Genomic DNA, 20,989 nt, shown 5'->3' with positions numbered 1-20,989 from the left:
AGTTATATCTGGTAAAGCCTTTACTGGCGTATTGCAGTAGAAAAATAAATATACATTCACCATTTGCTGGTGCACTTACATGTTGAAAAACCTTTATTGACATTTATCTTCAGAAAAAGAAATATACATTCGCCATTCGTTCCTGCACTTATATCTTGAAAAACCTTTAGTGACGTATATCAGTATAAAAAGAAATATACATTCGCCATTCACTGCTGCACTTATATCTTGAAAAACCTTTATTGACGTATATCAGTAGAAAAAGAAAAATATATTCAGCATTCACTGTTGCAGTTATATTTGGTAAAAACTTTAGTGGCGTATTTCAGTAGAAAAATAAAGATATATTCAGCATTCAGCCCTGCAGTTATATATGGGAAAGTCCTTTTTGCGGTATGGACCGAATTACGTTGTGGTGAAATTTTGTATTTACGTTTCACACACTGCACGCTTACGTGACGACGTCCATAACAGCGGCGCACCTATACAGGTGAATACACTATGAACTAACCCTGCACAAAAATGCGAAATAATTCACACCAGCCCGCATCTATCTGCGTTATTGCTTGCTGTACACTATGGGGACTTCTCTGTAGCACAGAAACCGCACTAGGACCTGCTTCTCGCTCTTCCAGCGCGGACCTACTTCCTCCGCTACGTCCCGTTCACTTCAGATCACTCCGCCTCAGGCGCCGCTGTTTTTTTTAACTCTCAGCCTATAACCCTCTGTTGAAAAGCCTTTAGTGGCGTATATACGTGGAGAAATAAATTATACTCGGCGTTCACTGTTCCAGTTATATGTGGTAAAGCTTTTAGTGGCGTATACTGTATCAGTAGAAAAAGAAAAAGATATTCGGCGTTCAGCGCGGCAGTTATATGCGGTACATGAAGCGCCGCACTTATATGAGGTAAAATCTTTTTTTTATTATTTCGGTGGACAAAAAATCTTGTATTCAGCATTAAGCTTATATGTGGTAAAATCTTTTTTGAATTATTTCGGTGTACAAAAAAATCTTGTATTCAGCATTAAGTGCTGCACTTATATGCGGTAAAATCTTTTTAAAATTATTTCGGTGGACAAAAAATCTTGTATTCAGCCAGGATTTTCCACACACCAATGCCTGATGCATCAGACTAGATTATCCATGGTGCCAAACCAACAATTTGACAAAAGAGACTGGTTTCTTCTGGCTACCTGCCTCAGCTACTATTCTGATGCTGTTACCCGCCTGATGCCACACATCTGATGCCAAGTGCTCCTTCTTTCACCCACCATCTTCAGCGGGTACTGGTATTGCCACCCACTTCCACAGTATGCCACCTAGACACTCTGTGGCCTCCTGATGCTGCCGCCACCTCCAGACTCTGTCATTGTGCCACTCTGTGGTCTCCTCATGCTGCTGCCACCTCCAGACTCTGTCATTGTGCCATTCTGTGGCCTCCTCATGCTGCTGCCACCTCCAGACCCTGTCATTGGGCCACTCTGTGGTCTCCTCATGCTGCTTTCATCTCACCACTATGTCATAGGTCCACTCTGTGGGCTTCTCATGCTGTTCCCACCCTCCCCACTTCATGACTGGTCCACTATTTTGGCTTTCGGCTTGGCTGACATCATCATTTATTTGACACGTCTTCTGATCTGTCAGAAGGAAGGAAAAACGAGACGCACAACGGATCCTGTCTGTGTAGCAGCTTTAAGGCCTGTATGGTCCCATCAGTATTGGCACAGAAGACATGCAAATATTCCATTCACATGTCATCACTGTTTTAGATCCACTCTGTTTTTTTTTTTTGCCTTTAGCAATACTGATGGATTATTGAGCAAATGCTGACCGAGTGAAGGCATATGCTCCGGAGACAGGATCCATTTTTTCTGGGTAATTGTAGAATGTGGAAAATTAATCAGTGACGTCAACACAAACCTACTTCTAACACCCTCTCCACTCTGTAGGGGGCCTCTGCTTGTATAAGCGTTTAATAGAACAGGTTCTGTAGACATCTATGTGGAATCAGCTGATGAGGGTGTAAAAGGAGTGTGCTTCTTCTTGACGCTAACATCTACCTGTAAGGCTGAGTTGATACTTGAGTTATTTGGTCAGTTTTGGACCCGTGACTGCCCAAATAAGGGAAGTATGCTGTGATTCTAAGAGCGACGCCTGTCATCTGCATGTCATATGGACTCACAGTATTATTTAACTGCCAAAGCAGACTCCCGATGTGTGTTACTACAAGGCACAGTGTTCTACACCACTATAAAGGCTCTCAGCAGCCAGGAAATAGCGTTTTATTTACATAATTCACCGCAAATTTATTGCAAGGATCTGCACACAATTCCTGGAAGCTGAAAAAATCCCAGTTCTTGCATGGCCAGCATACTCACCGGACATGTCACCCATTGAGCATGTTTGGGATGCCCTGAATCGGCGTATACGACATTGTGTTCTAGTTCCTGCCAATATTCTCAACTTCGCACAGCTATTGAAGAGGAGTGGACCAACATTCCACAGGCCACACTCAACAACCTGATCAACTCTGAGTGTAGAAATATTATGTTATAGTTGCTGGATTACTGGATATGGGATGTTGATCCAGGGAGTTATTGTCACGACCGCTATCCCAGCAGCAGTCGTGTCGCACCAGACGGAGGGGAAGGGGGACCCTTATCTACGGATGGGAATAGTATGGCCACCCCTGACTAACCCTAAGCTGGCACCTGTCTGCCCTGATACACTAGACGGGGTGTGAACCCGTGCGGCGAGCAGGATGCCTAAACCCTCAGTCACCCTAACAAGCCTAGAGTGGTGAAAGGCCGATGGGAGCACTAGTCACCATCACTCATGTCTAGGAGAACAGCAGGGGAAGACAGCAACAAACAAACTATAGCAGAGATAGACTTATCCAGTCACGAGCAGAGAAGGCGATCCCAATCACGACAGTCCACGCCGGACAAGAGCTCCACAGCAACACCATCAAACGATCTCCTTCAAAGGTCAGAATAGAACTGGAAGTAAGGACTATATCTGGCAATGACTGCAAGTGAAACTGAAACTAATATAGTAGCTGGGAGTGGCAGACAGGACTCACCTGAGAAGGATGCCTACAAACTCCCAGTCAGGACAAAAAGGTTCACAAGGCAAAACCCGGATGACATACCCTGAACCATGGAGCAAACTCACAAGCTATCGCGAGTAGCAAGTCGCTGCGACCTTCTCCTCCCAGACCTGTCTGGATCAGTCACAGCCGTGACAGTTATCTTGACTGCCAGATTTGGAGTCAGGAATAATTTTTTTCTCCCTAAGATTCTACCTCATGGGAGTTTTTGCTTTCATCGGGATAAACACTGCAGGACAATAGCTTGAACTTGGATGTACATGTCTTTTTCAGCCTTTCAAACGATGCTACTATGTAAGAATATTTGGGTACATTCTGGTAGAATAATACAGGTAACATTTGGTCTATCAACCAATTTTTTAAAGGGTATACAGCGCAGGCGCAGTGAGCTCGCTGGCTGCTGGCTTCCTCACTGCGCCTGCGCCGAATACTGAACGGGAAGGCGCAGGCGCGAGATTTACACGGCAGATAGGGCCAGCAGGAGAACCAACGCTGGCCTGGCCATGTCAATTAAGACAGAAGGGCGTGGGAATGAGGTGGGCGAATGGAGCCTCTAGGAGCAGGTGCAACGCCCCCCCCCCCCCCTGCTCCTAGAGGCTAAATTGCATATAATAAAAATTTAAATTACACGAAAACAGGGACATACTTAAATAAAAGAAATGCAGAGTTAAATTCAGGTGACTTTCACATGCATAATGTCAGCCTGTTTAATTGTGAAAATTACAGTGACAGAAACTCTTTAAGTACTATGGCATTTTTTGTTGAATTTTTCCAGCCATGAAAAGTTTATCATTTACAGGATCAGTTTGCTATAAGACTTTAACTGGTCCCTGCCACCCTGCTAGCAGTTTATTATCAAAAGTTGGCAGCAACAGTACACCTTTTTCACCTTGTGGAAAACATTTCTTCTTAGTAGATTTTTTATAGAAATGTGTGACTGTGTCTCTGTAAGGTTGATTATCACAAAGTCAGCCAACCTAAAGGGGTTGTATCATGTCAGACAATGGGGGCATTTCGCTAGGATATGCCCCCTCTGTCTGATAAAGGTGGGACCCGCACCTAGGACCTGCACCTATGTCTAAAACGAAGCCTAACATCAGGACGGAAAAGTGTTGGCCACTGGTGCCGGGTCCGGCCACCACCAAGCCTTCCTGTTGGCCAGCTGAGCGATGCACTCGTCTATTTTCTGAATCCGCATAGAAAATGAATCTGGCAAAGTCCCGAAGTGTCATGGGGCTGCTGAAAATAGCCGAGTCCTGGCTCTGCTATTTCTGTTGGCCCCATATAAATAAATAGGAGCGGTGGCCACACAAATGCGGAGCGCTCCCAATACTTTCTATGGGGATTCAGAAAATAGCTGAGTGTGTCGACTCAGCTATTTTTGGCGGGCCAACAGGAAGGCTTGGTGGTGGCCGGACCCGCCACCGCCGGCCACCACTTTCACGGCCTCATGTTAGGCTTTGTTTACATATAGGTGCAGGTCCTAAAGGTGGGACCTGCACCTATCAGACACCTAGCGATATGCCCCCATTGTCTGAGATGGGAATACCCCTTTAATGTGGATTTAGACTGCCCTATTTTCAGGCAGATAATTGGGAATGACCGTTCCTGCGAGCCTCCCATAGAGCAACTCAAACGGGAAGAAACCAGTGGATGCCTATGGAAACTCTGAGTATGCAAACAACACATATGGAAGGAAATTATCCCATTGTTTTGGATACTGTTGCACAAACTAGTAAAGCAGGGATCAGCAACTTCCAGCACTCCAACTGTTCTGAAACTACAATTCCTCCTTTTCACTCTATGGGAATTACAAAGAATAAGTGTGCATGCTGGGAATTTTACAGCAACTAGAGGGCCGAAGGTTGCTGATCCTTGTAGTAAAGCATTATTTTAAGAGTTTAGTAAAAGCATTCCATGAAACCACCTGATAAGGAGTGGTCCTTACAGCCCAAACTGTACTTGCCTCATTACACTCATTTGAAACTTTGAACCTTAAAGGGCTTCTGTCAGCCCACTAAACCGTTTTTTTTTTTTTGTTTACTAATAATCCCTATACTGCGAGCTCTGCATACATAAGCTAAATAATCATTTTGGTTCAGTAGAATTTGATAAAAAAGCAATTTTTTAAATATGCAAATTACCTCCGATCCTAATGACGCCCCCTCCGCATTGTGATTGACAGGGCCAGGGAACGGAATCGTTCTCTGCTGGCCCTGTTAGAATTCGAAATCTCGCGCCTGCGCCGTACCTGTCTTCAATCGGCGCAGGCACACTGAGAGGCGGACGCTGGCTCGACCGCTCCATCCTCAATGCGCCTGCGCCGATGACGTCATCGCATACACCCGGAAGAGAAGACGCCGCCATCGCTGGAAGGAGGCGGAGAGTCTGGATGACGTCGCTGGATGCTCGAATCAGGTAAGTATGTAGGTAATAAGCATGCTGCCACAAAAACCACCAACGAAATGGGAATAAATAATAATAAATGATTTTATAAAAGGTACAATTATTAACACTATATCACCAACGATTATGAATAATAAGCACCTACTCAATAAATATACAGATACTTATATATGACACATATATAAATATCTGTATATATCTGTCAAATAGTATATATATATATATACATATATTTTTGTGTAAGTGATATATATCCTTATATATGTTTCTTTGTGTATATATTACTATATATATATATGTTCACGGACAGGCATATATATACACATAGAAACAGATATAGAGATAAATATATATATATATATATATATACACTGCTCAAAAAAATAAAGGGAACACAAAAATAACACATCCTAGATCTGAGTTAATTAAATATTCTTCTGAAATACTTTGTTCTTTACATAGTTGAATGTGCTGACAACAAAATCACACAAAAATAAAAAATGGAAATCAAATTTTGTAACCCATGGAGGTCTGGATTTGGAGTCACACTCAAAATTATAGTGGAAAAACACACTACAGGCTGATCCAACTTTGATGTAATGTCCTTAAAACAAGTCAAAATGAGGCTCAGTAGTGTGTGTGGCCTCCACGTGCCTGTATGACCTCCCTACAACGCCTGTGCATGCTCCTGATGAGGTGGCGGACGGTCTCCTGAGGGATCTCCTCCCAGACCTGGACTAAAGCATCTGCCAACTCCTGGACAGTCTGTGGTGCAACGTGACGTTGGTGGATAGAGCGAGACATGATGTCCCAGATGTGCTCAATTGGATTCAGGTCTGGGGAATAAGCAGGCCAGTCCATAGCATCAATGCCTTCATCTTGCAGGAACTGCTGACACACTCCAGCCACATGAGGTCTAGCATTGTCTTGCATTAGGAGGAACCCAGGGCCAACCGCACCAGCATATGGTCTCACAAGGGGTCTGAGGATCTCATCTCGGTACCTAATGGCAGTCAGGCTACCTCTGGCGAGCACATGGAGGGCTGTGCGGCCCTCCAAAGAAATGCCACCCCACACCATTACTGACCCAATGCCAAAACGGTCATGCTGGCATTGCTGGAGGATGTTGCAGGCAGCAGAACATTCTCCACGGCGTCTCCAGACTCTGTCACGTCTGTCACATGTGCTCAGTGTGAACCTGCTTTCATCTGTGAAGAGCACAGGGCGCCAGTGGCGAATTTGCCAATCTTGGTGTTCTCTGGCAAATGCCAAACGTCTTGCACGGTGTTGGGCTGTAAGCACAACCCCCACCTGTGGACGTCGGGCCCTCATTTCACCCTCATGGAGTCTGTTTCTGACCGTTTGAGCAGACACATTCACATTTGTGGCCTGCTGGAGGTCATTTTGCAGGGCTCTGGCAGTGCTCCTCCTGTTCCTCCTTGCACAAAGGCGGAGGTAGCGGTCCTGCTGCTGGGTTGTTGCCCTCCTATGGCCTCCTCCACTTCTCCTGATGTACTGGCCTGTCTCCTGGTAGCGCCTCCATGCTCTGGACACTACACTGACAGACACAGCAAACCTTCTTGCCACAGCTCGCATTGATGTGCCATCCTGGATAAGCTGCACTACCTGAGCCACTTGTGTGGGTTGTAGACTCCGTCTCATGCTACCACTAGAGTGAAAGCACCGCCAGCATTCAAAAGTGACCAAAACATCAGCCAGGAAGCATAGGAACTGAGAAGTGGTCTGTGATCACCACCTGCAGAACCATTCCTTTATTGGGGGTGTCTTGCTAATTGCCTATAATTTCCACCTGTTGTCTATCCCAATTGCACAACAGCATGTGGAATTGATTGTCACTCAGTGTTGCTTCCTAAGTGGACAGTTTGATTTCACAGAAGTGTGATTGACTTGGAGTTACATTGTGTTGTTTAAGTGTTCCCTTTATTTTTTTGAGCAGTGTATATATATAAATATACATAGAGTAATTCAGATATATTATCATAAAGATACATATAGAAAGAGTCGTGATAGATAGGCACAGATGGATAGGCAGAGATGGACAGGCAGACATGGACAGGCAGACATGGACAGGCAGACATGGACAGGCAGAGATAGTTAGGCAGAGATGGACAGGCAGACATGGACACGCAGACATGGACACGCAGAGATGGAGACGTAGAGATGGAGACGCAGAGATGGACAGGCAGACATGGACACGGAGAGATGGACACGGAGAGATAGACAGGCAGAGATGGAGAGGCAGAGATGGAGACGCAGAGATGGACAGGCAGAGATGGACAGGCAGAGAGGGACAGGCAGACATGGACACGCAGACATGGACAGGCAGAGATGGACCGGCAGAGATGGACAGGAAGAGGGACAGGCAGACATGGACACGCAGACATGGACAGGCAGAGATAGACAGGCAGAGAGGGACAGGCAGACATGGACACGCAGACATGGACAGGCAGAGATGGACAGGCAGAGATGGACAGGCAGACATGGACACGCAGACATGGACACGCAGAGATGGACAGGCAGAGATGGACCGGCAGAGATGGACACAGAGAGATGGACAGGCAGAGAGGGACAGGCAGACATGGACACGCAGACATGGACAGGCAGAGATAGACAGGCAGAGATGGACAGGCAGAGAGGGACAGGCAGACATGGATACACAGACATGGACAGGCAGAGAGGGACAGGCAGAGAGGGACAGGCAGACATGGACAGGCAGAGATGGACAGGCAGAGATGGACAGGCAGACATGGACACGCAGAGATGGACACGCAGAGATGGAGATGCAGAGATGGAGACGCAGAGATGGAGACGCAGAGATGGAGACGCAGCGATGGAGACGCAGAGATGGAGACGCAGAGATGGAGACGCAGAGATGGAGACGCAGAGATGGAGACGCAGAGATGGAGACGCAGAGATGGACAGGCAGACATGGACAGGCAGACATGGACACGGGGAGATGGATACGCAGACATGGATACGCAGACATGGACACGCAGACATGGATAGGCAGACATGGACAGGCAGAGATGGACAGGCAGAGATGGACAGGCAGATATACATAGTCAGAGATACATATTCAGAGATACATAGGCAGAGATTCATAGGCAGAGATTTATAGGCAGAGATTTATAGGCAGAGATTCATAGGCAGAGATTCATAGACACAGATACATAGAGAGTGTGAAGATATGCGTACTGTGTGGCCTGTAATTGTACCTTGTAATTAGTCTATTTTTTTTTTTTCGTGGCTTTATTGTCTGGAGATAGTTAGTTTAGACAGTGTCTAGACTAATTATCTTCTGGCAGACAAAGGAGGAGACCTGTGAAGGTATGCGTATTGTGTGGCCTGTAATTGTACCATGTAATTAGTCTATTGGTTAATATTCGTGGCTTTATTCTTTAGAGATAGTTAATTTAGTACTATTGGTTGTATGTTGCCTCCCTCTAGGAAGCCCCCCTCCCCTTTTTTTCTGGGGGTACAGTATAAATACAAGTTTGGGTCAATAAACAGACAGTCTTCTTACAGCCCTCATCACGTTTCTGCTGTTGTTTTGGTACCTGTGTTGTGTGTGGGAGTGATACCGCTGAGATTGCTGGCGATTATAACTTGGGAATCTAGCTAACCTGCGGAGGACTATATTCACTGTGTGCTTTTCCATTAAGGTAAACCAGACTCTACTACTAACAGGGTTCGTTACAGACAGACATACATAGACAGACATACATAAACAGAGATACATAAATAGATAGACAGATACATAGGTAGAGAGATAGGCAGAGATACATAGACAGAGTTAGATAGACAAAAATATACAAATATTCATAAAAATAATTCCAAATAAACTTTTGTAAAAATATTTAGTATAATTAAATAATTGTTCAAAATTGTTTTAACATTTTGATTATAAAATAATCTAATTTATGTTTTAATTTATTGTTTTATTTATCATTAGAGGTTGATATTCTCTGAGATATATGTGATTTTTTACATCGACTACCTACACAAAATCTACATTACACAGGTAAAAAAAAAACAATGTATTATTGATCAAAGCAATATTGTATATGAAATTTTTTATTTTTTTTGGTCTTTCATTAATGATGTTTTTAACAATAATTTTAATAGGTGCGTATATATTCCAGCTATATTCCCACATTGTCTGAGATGTTATTACCATTTTATCTTTCAATATCCATTCAGAAAACGCCAAGCAAACAGTATTATGTTATCATTGGATTCGGATAGTACACATAGCCTGCAGTATAACATGAACACTTGGAATACACTTAAAGTATGGTGGCTCACTCTGTACACAGCTGTGGAAGTGGGTGCTGCTAAGTCTACTATGACTCACCCAGTCATAAAAGGGATTGTAGTATATGTATGTAGAAAGACTGAGCACTCGCCAGCTGGACCAAGTGAAGACCAAGAACAAGTATATATAATGTAAGAGTAATTTATTGGTGGAATATTAATAAATAGCTCTGAAATTATAATGCAATAAAATATAAAATACAATACTAATATAAAATGATGTAGTACCCAAATAACGAATTAAAATGTAATAATAGCACCTACATAGATACAATAATATAACATAAACAATGCTAAAAAGAGATAAAAAAGGGCAAATATAGTAATATAGATGATATAAAAAACAGTATAAAATGTAGAAGTGGTTATATATTCGATAAGTATTCGGTATATATTCGATGAACCACTGCACAGTCCAGTGAAGAAATATGCCAGGTATAGTGTCCGATGATAAAAGCGGATAAATGTTCCTGTATTTAAAGAGATAGATTCGCTTGTATAGAAACAAATCAACGTACAGTCTAGGAATAGGAATGCACCTGTTATATGCCGTCTGTTGTGAGTATAACCGTGGCGTCCCACGAGGCTCACTGAATCAGATTAGGCAGTACCTGGGTCTAGTCGCTTGCTCAAGGTGGTCATGTAGCTCTCAGCATGAGAGATTTCTTGATAGCTTTTCACCGATGTTGCAAGCCTGGACCTAGTTGGTAATTATCAAGGCGTCTTACTTCGTTCGCATTTGCGCGGTGTCACTGTTCCGCCAAAATTAGAATCCAATTGTCGGGATGTTAGGGTCTCATAAATGTTCATCAGCTGATGTCCAAAGTGTACAGAAACCAAACGCGTTTCGGGGTCCTTTCCTGGCCCCTTCCTCAGTGGTGGTCTGTCAGAGGGGTTTAATCCTCCTTTTATACCCAACATCCCTTAAAATAAGATGGAACGAAAATGTGGTAGTGGATCTGGTCATACATAAATCCTGGCATGGAGTAGTCCAGATAATTGTTCTTTTTATACAGAAGAGTGTTTTCAGATGTTGTTTTTGCCATCATTCTAAGTAGTCATGTTATCTGGCATAACTCAACTTTAGTAATCATATTGTCTGGCATATTTCGATTTTCAACAATATTTTCAGCAAATCATATTGTCTAGCATTTCTCAAATTTATTATACAATTTTTTTATTTGCGTTAGCAATGCGGTTTCATGCTTTACAAAACGCAGATGCGGTTTTTCCCAATGCATATGCGTTTTGTTGTCCTTTGTATGTAGGAGTATAAATTATATTGTTTTTCGTTGATTTTACATCATAACATACTATTTGACTAAAAATAAAAATAAAAATCAACATAAAATAAGAAATATACAATTATAATATGCATTTTTATAAAAAATATAAGATATAAAATATAAAATAGTGTTGAAATATGTATATCGTTATCTATAGGCTATACATATGTGGAGGCACAGACTGTCGGTCTAAAACATACTTTTAAATATAATATCACAAGCAATTTTATTATATTATAAGAAATGATTATATATAAAATATGACAATGTTTAAAAAGGTTAACAATATTTGAAAAGATTAGTGCGGACTATCTTAAAACGGTGTTGGAAGCTGTATTTCATGATCCCTATTACTTAATTGTAGAGTCACCGGAGAGGAGAGTAAAAGAATGGTGGCTGCCCACCAGAGGCGGACCAGAGTGGGTATTAATTCCACCTCTGGGCCACATCGGGAGGGGGGCCACCACCCCCACGGGAATGTGTTATAGAAAGCCGAACAGTTCAGATTCGGCATTCAAGCCCATGGGTATAATTGAGTCGAAATTATATATAAACCGTGTCTCAACGCGGGACATGTGTTTAATGTTGTCCCCTCCTCTCCAATGAGGTCTAACTTTTTCAATACCAGCAAAAGAAAGGCAGCTTGGGTCCTGGTCATGGTGCAATTTAAAATGTCTCGACACTGTATGTTTGTCCGATCCACCCCTAATTTTGTAAAAGTGTTCAGAAATTCTTTTTTTTAAAGTTCTTTTTGTGCGTCCTATGTACTGTTTGTTACACGGGCACTGAAGAATATAAATTACATTTTTACTGTTACAAGGTAAAAAGTCTTGTATTTCATGTTTAAAACCATTGGAGGTGGATATGACATTCATTGTTTTTTTATTAAAACGTGTCTTTTTACAGTTTGGACAAGTATTACATCTGAAAAAACCTTTTAGATGGAGCCATCCCTGTAGTGAAGGGTCCGAAATAGGGATGCTAGATTTTACCGTAGGGGCAATTTTTAAACCCAAGTTCGGGGCCTTTGTATAGATTATAGTTGGTTTACTTGGTAATAGTGCTCCAATTGTCTTGTCTTTCTGAATAAAGTGCCAGTGTTTGTTTAAAAATTTTTTCAATTTTTTTATATTGTGTGTTTAAAGGGAGAACTATGTTTGTGCGTTCTAATCCTGGCATTTTTTCTTTTTCTATCAGATTATCTTTAGGGGTTTTATCAAAGAACGTCTGTCTGTCCAGTCTTTTGATTTTGTTTAGTGATTCTTCAATGCATTTTATTGGGTATTTTTTATCTACAAACTGTGATTTTAAAATCTCTGCTTCTTGTTCAAAGGTTTCATTATGAGTACAGTTCCTTTTTAGACGTCTAAATTGACTACTAGGGATGTTGAGTAGCCACCTAGGTAAATGACAGCTAGAATACAGAATAAAACTGTTTCTGGCTGTCGGTTTTTGGTATGTAGAACACAATAATCTGTTCTGTTCGACTTTAATGTTGAGATCCAAAAATTCTAGATGCGTCTTACTAGTGTTGGAGGAGAAGCGAAGATTCAGTTCATTTGTATTAATTTGATCCAAAAAGGAATTCAATGTGGTTTCACTTCCCCTCCAAATAAAAATCACGTCATCGATATAGCGATACCATAGCACCAGGTCCGACCCCAGCTTGTGGTCTATATTTAATGTTTCCCACTCAGCCATAAATAAATTGGCATAGCTGGGGGCGAACCTGGTGCCCATCGCTGTTCCGGTGATTTGTAGATAATAGTCCGTATCGAAGAAAAAATAATTATGTTTTAAAATTAATTCTACTCCCTCCGCTATAAACTCAATTTGTTCATTATGGAACATTTTGCTATTTTTAAGTTGATTTTTCATCGCTAATACCCCTTGTGCATGGTCAATTGATGTATATAGTGTCTGTACATCTAGGGTACCTAGGATCCATTGAGGGTCATATTTTAATTTTTCAATAATATTTACAATTTGTGTTGTATCCTTGATGTAAGACCTAGTATTTTTCACAACCGGTTGAAGTAGGTTGTCTATATACTGAGAGAGGTTTGCCGTTAGGGAGCCAATGCCCGAAATAATAGGGCGGCCCGGTGGGTTAATTGGGTTTTTGTGCACTTTAGGTAAGCAATAAAAGACTGGGAGTCTACATTGTGTATCTAAAATAAATTTGGTTTCGTGATCTGATAGGATTTTATTGTCTGTGCCTTTATTACAGTAATTTTTTAAAATATTTTTAAAATCATCTATGGGGTCTGCATTTAATTTTATGTAGGTCTTCGTATCCGTTAACTGTCTCCTACATTCATTAGTATATGCTTCAGTGTTCATAATCACAATAGCCCCGCCTTTATCGGCGGGGCGTATTGTGATATTTTCCATCGATTGCAGATTTTCTATTGCTTGGACTTCCAAATTGGAAAGGTTAGGTCTCATATTTTTAATTTTTAGTGACCTTAATTCCTGTTCTACATTTTTTCTGAATGTGTTCATTTCAATACTAATTTCTTGTCTAGGGTATTTTAGAGACTTTGGTCTTAAATCTGTATGCCTATATCTCAGGTTGTCCTCTAGATTTGGGGCAATCGGATTTTTGAGAAAATATTTTTTAAGACATAATTTTCGAATATATTTTTCAATTCCTATATATATATCAAATTTATTTATTTTAGGGGTAGGGGCAAATTTAAGACCTCTATTCAGAAGTTTAATCTGAGAGTCGATTAGTTTGACATTGCTTAAATTAATTATGGCATCTTGCTCTAATTGTGTTTCCTGTTGTGATTGTGCTCCCTTTCGTTGACTTCTCCGTGTTTTCCTCTTCCTGTTTGATATGTGTGTTTTTTGTGGGTTTTCTGTTGTTGTCTCTCTGGTGACCAATTGTGTTCTTGGTATTCGTTGTGTCTCTGGGGTGATGTGTCTCGACGAGTTCTGTGATCCCAAATTGTGTTCTCCTGTCGGTTCCTCAAATTGTATGGATGTGAACTGGGTGGGGGGGAGTAATGTGACCTGTTCGGTGAGTGTCTGGTGTCTTTGTGGTGGTGTCTCGTCCGTGCTCTGTGGTGTGGTGGTGTACGGTCTAAAAAATGATCATTCATTAGAGCCTCATATCTATTAGAAGTGGGGATATTAGGCTTCACTTTTATAGTGTCCTGTGTGTGGTGATTTACATTGGTGTTAGTTAATTTTAGATCTTTTGTGTTGAAGTGCGTATCTGGGGATGATACGTTTCCTACAAATTGGGTTTGTGAATGGTAAGTTTTTTTTCTGTCATAATTAATAAATTTATTGAATTTTTTATCTATAATGTCGTGTTCTAATTTGTCCATACTTTTGCACAGTCTTTCTTGCCAGACATTATATTCCTCATTAATTGGGAATTTATCTATAATGTCCTTTACTCTAGTAATGTTAATCATAGTTTCCTCCAATATTTGGGTTCTCCTCTTAATAATAAGTTGGATCAGTGCCACTGACTGATCAAAGAAGAATTTATCCCATTCTTTGGAGAAATCAATATTAACAAGATCCTGTGCTGGGATTTTTGAAAATGTAAGGCCTTTAGGAATGTAACCTTTCTCCATAAATTGAGTGAGGGATCTAATTTCCCATCTTTGTCTTAGTTGTTTATGGAGAAGGGTCTCAAGCTCTCTAAAAACTTCTGTTGTGGTTTGGTCTGTATTTGTTCTTTCTTCCCTAGAATCAAAGTTAAATTGTTCAACTTTTTGACGTTTGGTCTCCATATGGTTCCAGATGTCCATAGCTAGATGCAGAGGAGCTCACCAAATGGGTGAAAAAAATCAATAGGAATACACTTAAAGTACGGTGGCTCACTCTGTACACAGCTGTGGAAGTGGGTGCTGCTAAGTCTACTATGACTCACCCAGTCATAAAAGGGATTGTAGTATATGTATGTAGAAAGACTGAGCACTCGCCAGCTGGACCAAGTGAAGACCAAGAACAAGTATATATAATGTAAGAGTAATTTATTGGTGGAATATTAATAAATAGTTCTGAAATTATAATGCAATAAAATATAAAATACAATACTAATATAAAATGATGTAGTACCCAAATAACGAATTAAAATGTAATAATAGCACCTACATAGATACAATAATATAACATAAACAATGCTAAAAAGAGATAAAAAAGGGCAAATATAGTAATATAGATGATATAAAAAACAGTATAAAATGTAGAAGTGGTTATATATTCGATAAGTATTCGGTATATATTCGATGAACCACTGCACAGTCCAGTGAAGAAATATGCCAGGTATAGTGTCCGATGATAAAAGCGGATAAATGTTCCTGTATTTAAAGAGATAGATTCGCTTGTATAGAAACAAATCAACGTACAGTCTAGGAATAGGAATGCACCTGTTATATGCCGTCTGTTGTGAGTATAACCGTGGCGTCCCACGAGGCTCACTGAATCAGATTAGGCAGTACCTGGGTCTAGTCGCTTGCTCAAGGTGGTCATGTAGCTCTCAGCATGAGAGATTTCTTGATAGCTTTTCACCGATGTTGCAAGCCTGGACCTAGTTGGTAATTATCAAGGCGTCTTACTTCGTTCGCATTTGCGCGGTGTCACTGTTCCGCCAAAATTAGAATCCAATTGTCGGGATGTTAGGGTCTCATAAATGTTCATCAGCTGATGTCCAAAGTGTACAGAAACCAAACGCGTTTCGGGGTCCTTTCCTGGCCCCTTCCTCAGTGGTGGTCTGTCAGAGGGGTTTAATCCTCCTTTTATACCCAACATCCCTTAAAATAAGATGGAACGAAAATGTGGTAGTGGATCTGGTCATACATAAATCCTGGCATGGAGTAGTCCAGATAATTGTTCTTTTTATACAGAAGAGTGTTTTCAGATGTTGTTTTTGCCATCATTCTAAGTAGTCATGTTATCTGGCATAACTCAACTTTAGTAATCATATTGTCTGGCATATTTCGATTTTCAACTATATTTTCAGCAAATCATATTGTCTAGCATTTCTCAAATTTATTATACAATTTTTTTATGTGCGTTAGCAATGCGGTTTCATGCTTTACAAAACGCAGATGCGGTTTTTCCCAATGCATATGCGTTTTGTTGTCCTTTGTATGTAGGAGTATAAATTATATTGTTTTTCGTTGATTTTACATCATAACATACTATTTGACTAAAAATAAAAATCAACATAAAATAAGAAATATACAATTATAATATGCATTTTTATAAAAAATATAAGATATAAAATATAAAATAGTGTTGAAATATGTATATCGTTATCTATAGGCTATACATATGTGGAGGCACAGACTGTCGGTCTAAAACATACTTTTAAATATAATATCACAAGCAATTTTATTATATTATAAGAAATGATTATATATAAAATATGACAATGTTTAAAAAGGTTAACAATATTTGAAAAGATTAGTGCGGACTATCTTAAAACGGTGTTGGAAGCTGTAGGCTGTCATGGAATTATGGGAGTTGTAGTTTTTCAACAGCTGGAGAGCCGCAGGTAGAGCATGCCTGGTATTGCGTATAATAATGATTGACATGGAACACTTCAATCGTCAGATCAATTACCACTCTCCATCAGTGACTGAGGCTGATTAAATTTTTTTTTATATAGATTTATTATATTTCTATTTGGATTTTATATAAATAGTAATCTTTGATGTATTTTTTTTGTTTAAATATATCCTCTAATATATTCATCAACAAATTGGAGTAGATCAAGATGTTAGAACATTATAAATCTTACCAAGCCTTGCCGTTGTGTGATAGCTCTAGGCTGTCTGGTCATGCTGATAAAAGTAGTTTTAAAACTTCTGCTAGTAGTCATTTTGAGGATGCGTGTTCTACTAATACACTTAAAGGGTTTCTATCACCAGAAATACTGTTATGTAGCTGACTGACATTAGCAATGCGCTGTCAGAACTACATAACAGTATGTTTATAACGTTAGTCCCTGCAGCCGTTTTTGTTAAAAAAGCACTTTTATTATATGCTAATGAGCCTCTAGGTGCTATTTGGGCGTAAAATCAGCACCTAGAGGCTCCGTCCACTCACCCTGTATTCCGCCCAGGTCCAGTGTTGTGCCCGCCCAGCTCCTCTTGATTGTTGCCACGGTTGTTGCCTGTCTATCTCTGCCTGTCCATCTCTGCGTGTCCATGTCTGCATGTCCATGTCTGCGTGTCCATCTCTCCGTGTCCATGTCTGCCTGTCCATCTCTGCGTCTCCATCTCTGCGTGTCCATCTCTGCCTGTCCATCTCTGCCTGACCATCTCTGCCTGTCCATCTCTGCCTGTCCATCTCTGCCTGACCATCTCTGCCTGTCCATCTCTGCCTGTCCATCTCTGCCTGACCATCTCTGCCTGTCCATCTCTGCCTGTCCATCTCTGCCTGTCCATCTCTGCCTATCTATCACGACTCTTTCTATATGTATCTTTATGATAATACATCTGAATTACTCTATGTATATTTATATATATAAATTCGGTTCCCTGGCCCTGTCAATCACAATGCGGAGGGGGCGTCATTAGGATCGGAGGTAATTTGCATATTTTAAAAATAGCTTTTTATCAAATTCTACTGAACCAAAATAATTATTTAGCTTATGTATGCAGAGCTCACAGTGTGGGGATTATTAGTAAACAAAAAAAAAACAAAAAAAAACGGTTTAGTGGGCTGACAGAAGCCCTTTAAAGGGGTTTTCCAGGCTCCTTATATTGATGACCTATCCTCAAGATAGGTTACTAATATCCAATTGGTGAGGGTCTGACATACAGCACCCTCACCGATCCAGTGTTCCTTGCAGCCTCTGGCGTTAGAACTAGCACTTTGAATGGAACAGGAAACACAGCTCCACTCAAAGTGTGGTGGCTGTGCCAGGTTACTGCAGCTCAGCTCCTATTCACTTAAAGGGTTTCTATCACTTCGTTTCACCTATTTAGCTTTCAGACACTAGCGATCCGCTAGTGTCTGCTTTATCTAACCATCCTAATATAAGAGCTTATTGTCCTGCCGTTTAGCTAAAAAAATAACTTATATAGATATGCAAATGAGCCTCTAGGTGCTATGGGGGCGTGATTAGCACCTAGAGGCTCCGTCTACCTTCACAAACTGCCGCCGCCCAGCGCGTCCCTCCAGCCCGCCCATCTCCAGCTGAAGCGATCCTCTCCGTGCGCGTCTCTGTTCTGCGCATGCGCAGTGAATGTCTGATCGCTTCCCTGCTCAGACATCTCCACTGCGCCTGTTCCTCGGAGCACTATGATGTCATCGGCGCAGGCGCAGTGGAGATGTCTGAGCAGGGAAGCGATCAGACATTCACTGCGCATGCGCCGAATACGAGGAGCATCGCATTCCGGAGGAGATGGGCGGGCTGGAGGGACGCGCTGGGCGGCGGCAGTTTGTTAAGGTAGACGGAGCCTCTAGGTGCTAATCACGCCCCCATAGCACCTAGAGGCTCATTTGCATATCTATATAAGTTATTTTTTTAGCTAAACGGCAGGACAATAAGCTCTTATATTAGGATGGTTAGATAAAGCAGACACTAGCGGATCGCTAGTGTCTGAAAGCTAAATAGGTGAAACGAAGTGATAGAAACCCTTTAAATGGGAGCTTAGCTGCAATAGACCATCATGGCTACTACACTTTTAATGGAGCTGTGCTTCCAGTTCCATTCAAATTAATTTATTGTCTATCCTGAGGACAGGTTGTCAATAATGAAGAACGAATCGGTTTGACCCCTACAGACAAACCAGATTCATTCATCATATTTTCGTTATTGTGGCTCAAGGAATAGCTTTACTGTGCTTATAGATTGTAGTCATTACAATGAGGGCAGACAAAGATGGCTACTGGTATTGTGAGACCATCTTATTATTGCGCATGCACCGTTAGGCCTCTTTCACACGAGTGTGACGGATTGGCTCCGGATGCGTTCAGGGTGCGTTCAGTGAAACTCGCACCATTCTGCAAGCAAGTTCAGTCAGTTTTGTCTGCGATTGCGTTCAGTTGTTCAGTTTTTTCTGCGGGGGTGCAATAGGTTTTGATGCGTTTTTCACCCGTGTGATAAATAACTGAAGGTTTACAAACAACATCTCCTAGCAAATGCATCGCACCCGCACTTGCTTGCGGATGCAATGCGATTTTCACACAGCCCCATTTATTTCTATGGGGCCTGCGTTGCGTGGAAAACACTGAATATAGAACATGCTGCGATTTTCACGCAACGCACAAGTGATGCGTGAAAACCAAAGCTCATGTACACAGACCCATTGAAATAAATGGGTCAGGATTCAGTGCGGGTGCTATGCGTTCACGTCACGCATTGCACCCATGCGGAAAACTCGCTCGTGTGAAAGGGGCCTTAGGGTCCATTCACACGTCCGTTTTTTCTTTCCTGATCTGTTCCGTTTTTTCAGGAACAGATCTGGACCAGATCTGGACCCATTCATTTTCAATGGGTCCTGGAAAAAAACGGACAGCTCAATGTCTGATTTTTTTCAGGACCCATTGAAAATGAATGGGTCCAGATCTGGTCCAGATCTGTTCCTGAAAAAACGGAACAGATCAGGAAAGAAAAAACGGACGTGTGAATGGACCCTTATTGTGAGTACTCTATTGAGGTTCTTCTAAGGCCTCTTTCACACGAGCGTAACGGATTGGCTCCGGATGCGTTCAGAGTGCGTTCAGTGAAACTCGCACCATTTTGCAAGCAAGTTCACTCAGTTTTGTCTGCGATTGCATTCAGTTGTTCAGTTTTTTCCACGCGGGTGCAATGCGTTTTGATGCGTTTTTCACGCGTTTTTCACTGAAGGTTTACAAACAACATCTCTTAGCAACCATCAGTGAAAAACGCATTGCATCCGCACTTGCTTGCGAATGAAATGCGTTTTTCACTAAAGCCCCATTCACTTCAATGGGGCCAGGACTGCGTGAAAAACGCAGAATATAGAACATGCTGCGTTTTTCACGCAACGCAGAACTGATGCGTGAAAAAAACGCTCATGTGCACAGACCCATTGAAATGAATCGGTCTTGATTCAGTGCGGGTGCTATGCATTTACGTCATGCATTGCCCCCGCGCGGAAAACTCGCTCGTGTAAAAGGGGCCTAAGGCCTCTTTCACTTGGGCATCGTGTGTGAGGGCCGGATAGGATGCGGATGTGTCGCGTGAAAAAACGCGCAATATAGAGCATGCTGCGATTTTCACGCAATGCACAAGTGATGTGTGAAAATCACCGCTCGTGTGCACAGCCCCATAGAAATGAATGGGTCCAGATTCAGTGCGGGTGCAATGCGTTCACCTCACGCATTGCACCCGTGTGGAAAACTAGCCAGTGTGAAAGAGGCCTAAGAGCGAATGATCAAATTGCCATTTCTGACACGCAAGTTGATTTTATCTTCTAGAAAGATGGCCTTTACCATTACCATGGACCTAGTTAGTCAAAAGTTACACATAGCAAATAGTCTTTAACAAGATCAACATAAGAAAAGACTTTAAAACTTTTATTTTGCTGTATAGAAGTTCAGGGAAAGGATAGGGAGGAATCATTCCACAGTATTGAAGCAAACCAGGGTTCAGTAGGGAAGTTTACAGCCTGGGTAATAGGAACAATCCTATTACACCTGGCTGCACTGACTGGGGATCCATGCTGCCATTATACAGCTCTGTAATTCCAGCAAACTGTTCTTGTTATTGGGATGCAAGTGCTGTTTGATACAGTCATTAACAGGGTTTATTACAAAAGGAAATATTTCTACGTCTTATTTTCCCTTGTGCGGTGCAGTTATATGTTCTAAAGCATTCTTTGTCTTGTATTAGTGGGAAAAAAGGG

General features: G+C 41.6%; 1 protein-coding gene across 3 annotated transcripts in view; it reads left to right on the top strand.

Moving 5' to 3' along the window:
* The window catches only part of LOC120978546 (flavin-containing monooxygenase 5-like), an 87,241-nt gene that overhangs the window by 26,297 nt on the left and 39,955 nt on the right, over window positions 1–20,989 (top strand). The window contains exon 1 of one of the 3 annotated variants that reach the window (XM_040406749.1): window positions 16,876–16,886. The exons of the other annotated variants lie outside the window; for them this stretch is intronic. The gene's annotated coding sequence lies outside the window, so the exon portion shown is untranslated. Of the gene's footprint in view, window positions 1–16,875; window positions 16,887–20,989 lie in introns of those variants that run through there. 3 annotated transcript variants of the gene reach the window in all.

The sequence above is a fragment of the Bufo bufo genome, chromosome 9 (genome assembly GCF_905171765.1).
Source record: "Bufo bufo chromosome 9, aBufBuf1.1, whole genome shotgun sequence".
Lineage (NCBI taxonomy): Eukaryota > Metazoa > Chordata > Amphibia > Anura > Bufonidae > Bufo > Bufo bufo.
The sequence above is the reverse complement of the archived record's forward strand: the minus strand, read 5'-3'. Positions and strand labels throughout refer to the sequence as shown.